The following is a 6,023-nucleotide window of genomic DNA, read 5'->3' as shown; positions in this document are numbered from 1 at the left end:
CACTGATCCCAGGCTGTATTCCTCTCCCCAGTGTCCACTGCAGGGTTACTTTCTGCACTCTCCACTTCATCAGCTGAAGTTACATTTAAACCCGAGTTTGCAGCTCAGCCTGAGCACTGGGTGAATGGGCCAGGAAATGGCAAATGGAATTTAATGTTGGCAAGTGTGAGGTGGTCCACTTTGGTAGGAAGAATGGTAGGAAGGACTATTACTTACGTGGCGAAATACTGCAGCAGGCGACGGTGCAGAGGGACCTCGGGGTCCTTGTGCATGAGTCGCAAAAACCCAGCTTGCAGGTGCAGCAGGTGGTCAGGAAGGCGAATGGGATGCTGGCCTTCATAGCGAGGGGGATTGAATATAAAAGTAGGGAGGTCTTGCTGCAGCTGTATAGGGCACTGGTGAGGCTGCAGCTGGAGTACTGTGTGCAGTTTTGGGCGCCGCACCTGCGCAAGGATATTTTGGCCCTGGAGGGAGTGCAGAGGAGGTTTACTAGGCTGATACCGGAGTTGAGGGGATTGAGCTATAGAACATAGAACATAGAACACTACAGCACAAACAGGCCCTTCGGCCCACAAGTTGCGCCGACCACATCACCTACCAACCTACAGACCTATCTATAACCCTCAATCTCATTAAACCCCATATACTCATCCAGAAGTCTTTTAAAAGACCCCAGCGAGTTCGCCTCCACCACCACTGACGGCAGCCGATTCCATTCACTCACCACCCTCTGAGTGAAAAACTTACCCCTAACATCACTTCTGAACCTCCCTCCCCGCACCTTAAATCTGTGTCCTCTCGTAGCGACCATTTCAAACCGGGGAAATAGCCTCTGAGAGTCCACCCTATCTATTCCTCTCAACATTTTGTAAACTTCTATCAGGTCGCCTCTCAACCTTCGTCTCTCCAGGGAAAAGAGTCCCAGCTCCCTCAACCTAACTTCATAAGGCATGCCTCCCAGTCCAGGCAACATCCTTGTAAATCTCCTCTGCACCCTTTCAATAGCTTCTACATCTTTCCTATAGTGAGGCGACCAGAACTGCGCACAATACTCCAAATGAGGCCTGACAAGGGTCTTATAAAGTTGCAGCATTACCTCCCGACTCCTAAACTCAATCCCTCGATTAATGAAGGCCAGTACACCATACGCCTTCTTGACCACCTCCTCCACCTGCGAGGCCGATTTAAGAGTCCTGTGGACCCGGACCCCAAGATCCTTCTGCTCCTCAACACTACTCAGACTTCTGCCCTTAATAGTGTACTCGTTCATCCCGTTGGTTCTGCCAAAATGGACGACAACACATTTATCCGCGTTGAAGTCCATCTGCCACTTCTCCGCCCAGTCCTGCATCCTATCTATGTCCTGCTGCAACTTTTGCCATCCTTCCAGATCATCCACAACACCACCGACCTTCGTGTCATCAGCGAACTTACTTACCCATCCCTCCACTTCCTCATCCAGGTCATTTATGAGGTCATTTATGAGGAGCTATGAGGAGAGGCTGAATAAACTAGGCTTGTACTCGTTAGAGTTTAGAAGAATGAGGGGAGATCTCATTGAGACGTATAAGATGATGAATGGGATGGATAGGATAGAGGTGGAGAGACTCTTCCCGCTCAAAAAAGACAGTAGGACTAGGGGGCACAGCCTCAAGGTAAAGGGGAGGCGGTTGAGAACGGAGTTGAGGAGGAACTTCTTCACTCAAAGGGTGGTGAATCTCTGGAATTCTCTGCCCGTTGAAGTGGTGGAGGCTGCCTCGCTAAATATTTTTAAGAAGCGGGTTGATGGGTTCTTGATAAGAGAGGGGATTAAGGGTTATGGGGAGAGGGCGGGAAAGTGGAACTGAGCCACAACAGATCAGCCATGATCTTATTGAATGGCGGGGCAGGCTCGAAGGGCTAGATGGCCTACTCCTGCTCCTATTTCTTATGTTCTTATGTTCTCACTCCAAACCTTCTCCTCAGTCTGCTATCTTCCTCCACACATTGGGAGATTCTAAAAACTTTTCCTTTATTTATGCTCTTTTTGTTCTGTTATCCTCATTTCCTTCATGTTTTACGTCCAATGTTTTCTCCACTCGAAGTTCTCATGTGTGCAAACAGCTATAGAAATTAAACCTATTGATAACTGTGGGAGAATTTCACCACCTGAATATCGGTGATCTTTTTGGCGAGAGCTTCAATTCCCTTACCACCCCGGCTTCCCGTTCAGGCATGTTTGCTATACCTGCATGCTGACTGTATGTTCTCTCTGCATATTAACATATACAAGTTTCACACCTTTTAAAACTACTGATTTTTAATTTCTTATGAATAGTGAATAACCTCATTTGCCCACATTATATACCATCTACCACTTTGTTCTCCATTAATTTAACTTGTCTGTATCTCTTTGCAGCTGCTCAATGTCCTTCTCACAATTTACAATTCCATCTAGTTTTGTATCATCAGAGAATTGAGATACGTTATTTCTTCCTTCATCCAAGTCATTAATTCAGATACCATGTGGTACTCCGCTAATTACAGCTAGCCAACCTGAATATGTCCCATTTATTCCCCTGTCCTTCTGCTTCCTGTCAGGTAACCAAACCTCAAAGTCACCCTCAACTTGAGTAAAATTCCTGTGATGCAGAAGGAGGCCATTCAGGTCATCGAGTCTATACTGACTCTTCAAAAGAGCATCTTACCACATCCAAACTCAAATGTATCCCCATAATCCCATGATTTTAGCATGGCCAGTCATCGGTGGTCATCTTCCAGGATTCTACAGACGCTGGAACAGTCCCTGCAGTTTGGAGGGTAGCTAATGTCACTCCAATATTATAAAAGGGAGGCAGAGAGAAAATAGGGAATTATAGACATAGAACATAGAACATTACAGCGCGGAACAGGCCCTTCGGCCCACAATGTTGCGCCGACCAGTCTTATTTTTAAAAAAAAACATTGACCCACTAATCTAAACCAATCCCTTTTCGTCCATAAACCTATCCACCAATCTCTTAAACGCCCCCAAACTAGGCGCATTTACAACTGCAGCAGGCAGGGCATTCCAGTAGTAGTCCCAGACTACTAAGCTTAATGTCTGTAGTGGGGAAAATGCTTGACTCCATTATTAAGGACTTTATAGCAGAGCATTTAGAAAGCAGTGGCAGGATCAGACAGAGTCAGCATGGATTTCTGAAGGGGAAATCATGTTTGACAAATCTGTTGGAATTCTTTGAAGATGTAACAAGTTGACAAGGGGGAGTCAACCACTGTGGGATATTTGGACTTTCAGAAAGCATTTGATAAGTCCCGCACAAGAGATTATCATGCAAGATTAAAGTGCGTGGGAATGGGGGAAGTGTATTGACATGGTAGAAAACTGGTTGGCAGAGAGGAAACAGAGTGGGAATTAATGGGTGCTTTTCAAATTGGCAGGCAGTAATTAGTGGGACGTCACACGGATCAGTGCTGGGACCCCCAGCTATTCACAATATATATTAACGATTTGGATGAGGGAACAAAATGTAACATCTCAAAGTTTGCTGATGATACTAAGTTGGGTGGGAGAGTGAACTGTGACGAGGATGAAGAGATTGGCAGCACGGAAGCACAGTGGTTAGCACTGCTGCTTCACAGCCCCAGGGACTTGGGTTCGATTCCCGGCTCAGGTCACCGTCTGTGTGGAATTTGCACATTCTCCTCGTGTCTGCGTGGGTTTCCTCCGGGTGCTCCGGTTTCCTCCCAGTCCAAAGATGTGCAGGTTAGGTCGAATGGCTATGCTAAATTGCCCCTTAGTGTCCTGACATACTTAGCTTAGAAGGATTAGCGGGTAAAATATGTGGGGATATGGGGGTATGGCCTGGGTGGAATTGTGGTCGGTGCAGACTCGATGGGCCGAAGGGCCTCGTTCTGCACTGTAGGGTTCTATGAAACTTCAGAATGATCTGGGCAGGTTATGCGAGTGGGCAAATCAATGGCAGATGCAGTATAATTTTGATAAATGTGAGGTTATTCACTTTGCAAGCAAAAATAAGAAGGCAGATTACTATCTGGAAGGCTGTAAATTGGAGAGGGGAGTGTGCAGTGGGACCTGAGTCGTCTTGTGCACCAGTCACTGAAGATAAGCATGCAGGTGGTAAAGGAGGCAAATGGCATGTTGGCCTTCATTGCAATAGGTTGAGTACAGGAGCAGGGATATTTTATTGTAATTATACGGGGCCTTGGTGAGGCTACAGAATATTGTGCGCAGTTTTGGTCTCCTTTTCTGAGGAAGGACGTTCTTGCTCTCAAGTGAGTGCAGCAAAGGTTTTACCAGGCTGATTCCAGGGATGGTGGGACTGATGTATGAAAAGAGATTGACTAGATTAGGATTATTTTCATTAGAGTTCAGATGAATGAGGGGGGGAATTTCATAGAGACTTATAAAATTCCAACAGGTCTAGCTAGACAAGATAGCAGGGAGGATATTCACAATGGTGGAGGAGTCCAGAACCACGTGTCACAGTCTGAGGATTCAGGGTAGACACAGTAAGAAGTCTGACAACACCAGGTTTAAGTCCAACCGATTTATTTGATAGTAAACTCACAAGCTTTTGAGGTTTCCCTCTTCATCAGGTAAATGGAACGCTCTGGCCTCAGACAGTGCATACAACAGCACAGACAGTTTACAGATTACTGATTAGAATGCAAATCTTTACACCTAATCTGCTATTCAAGTCTTAAAGTAGCCGACAATGTGAGTGGAAGGAGCACCGAGCACAGGTTAAAAAGATGTGTATTGTCTCCAGGCAGTACAATAAGTGAGGTTTTGCAAACCCAGGCAAACCTCGGCTCTGTCGAGGGCATCCTGAAACCCATTGTACAAAGAACCCCCAGCTTTTGTCGTGACACTTACGGAAACTCAGCACACATGGAGCAGTTGAACCAGGGACACTCCTCGTCACAATGGATGTCTCGGCGCTCTACACCAACATCCCCCACGACGATGGCATTGCTGCGACTGCCTCAGTACTCAACGCCAACAACTGCCAGTTTCCAGATGCAATTTTACAACTCATCTGCTTTATCCTGGACCACAATGTCTTCACCTTCAACAACTAGTTTTTCATCCAGCCATGGGGACCAAATTCGCACCTCAATATGCCAACATCTTCATGCACAGTTCAAACAAGACTTCTTCACCGCACAGGATCTTCAACCGATGCTATACACTAGATACATCGATGACATTTTCTTCCTTAGGACTCATGGTGAACTATCACCGAAACAACTATACGATGATATCAACAAGTTCAATCCCACCATCAGACTCACCATGGACTATTCTCCAGAATCGGTTGCATACTTGGACACACGCATCTCCACCAAGGACGGTCACCTTAGCACCTCACTGTACTGCAAGCCCACAGACAACCTCACAATGCTCCACTTCTCCAGCTTCCACCCTAAACATGTTAAAGAAGCCATCCCCTATGGACAAGCCTTCCGTACACACAGGATTTGCTCAGATGAGGAGGATTGCGACAGACACCTCCAGACACTGAAAGATGCCCTCATAAGAACAGGATATGGTGCTTGACTCATCGATCGACAGTTCTGATGCACCACAGCGAAAAACCGCACTGACCTCCTCAGAAGACAAACATGGGACACGATGGACAGAGTACCCTTCGTCATCCAGTACTTCCCCGGAGCAGAGAAGCTACGACATCTTCTTCAGAGTCTTCAACATATCATTGATGAAGACGAACATCTCGCCAGGGCCATCTCCACTTCTTGCCTTCAGACAACCGCACAGCCTCAAACAGACCATTGTTCACAGCAAACTACCCAGCCTTCAGGAGAACAGTGACAGCAATACCACACAACCCTGCCACAGCAACCTCTGCAAGACATGCCGGATCATCGACATGGATGACATCATCACATGTGAGAATACCATCCACCAGGTACATACTCTTGCAATTCGGCCAACGTCGTCTACCTAATATGTTGCAAGGTAGGATGTCCCGAAGCACGGTACATTGGGGAGACCATGC

This window comes from Carcharhinus amblyrhynchos, chromosome 19, assembly GCF_965287045.1.
Source record: "Carcharhinus amblyrhynchos chromosome 19, sCarAmb.v2.hapA, whole genome shotgun sequence".
NCBI classification, from domain to species: domain Eukaryota; kingdom Metazoa; phylum Chordata; class Chondrichthyes; order Carcharhiniformes; family Carcharhinidae; genus Carcharhinus; species Carcharhinus amblyrhynchos.
The sequence above is the reverse complement of the archived record's forward strand: the minus strand, read 5'-3'. Positions refer to the sequence as shown.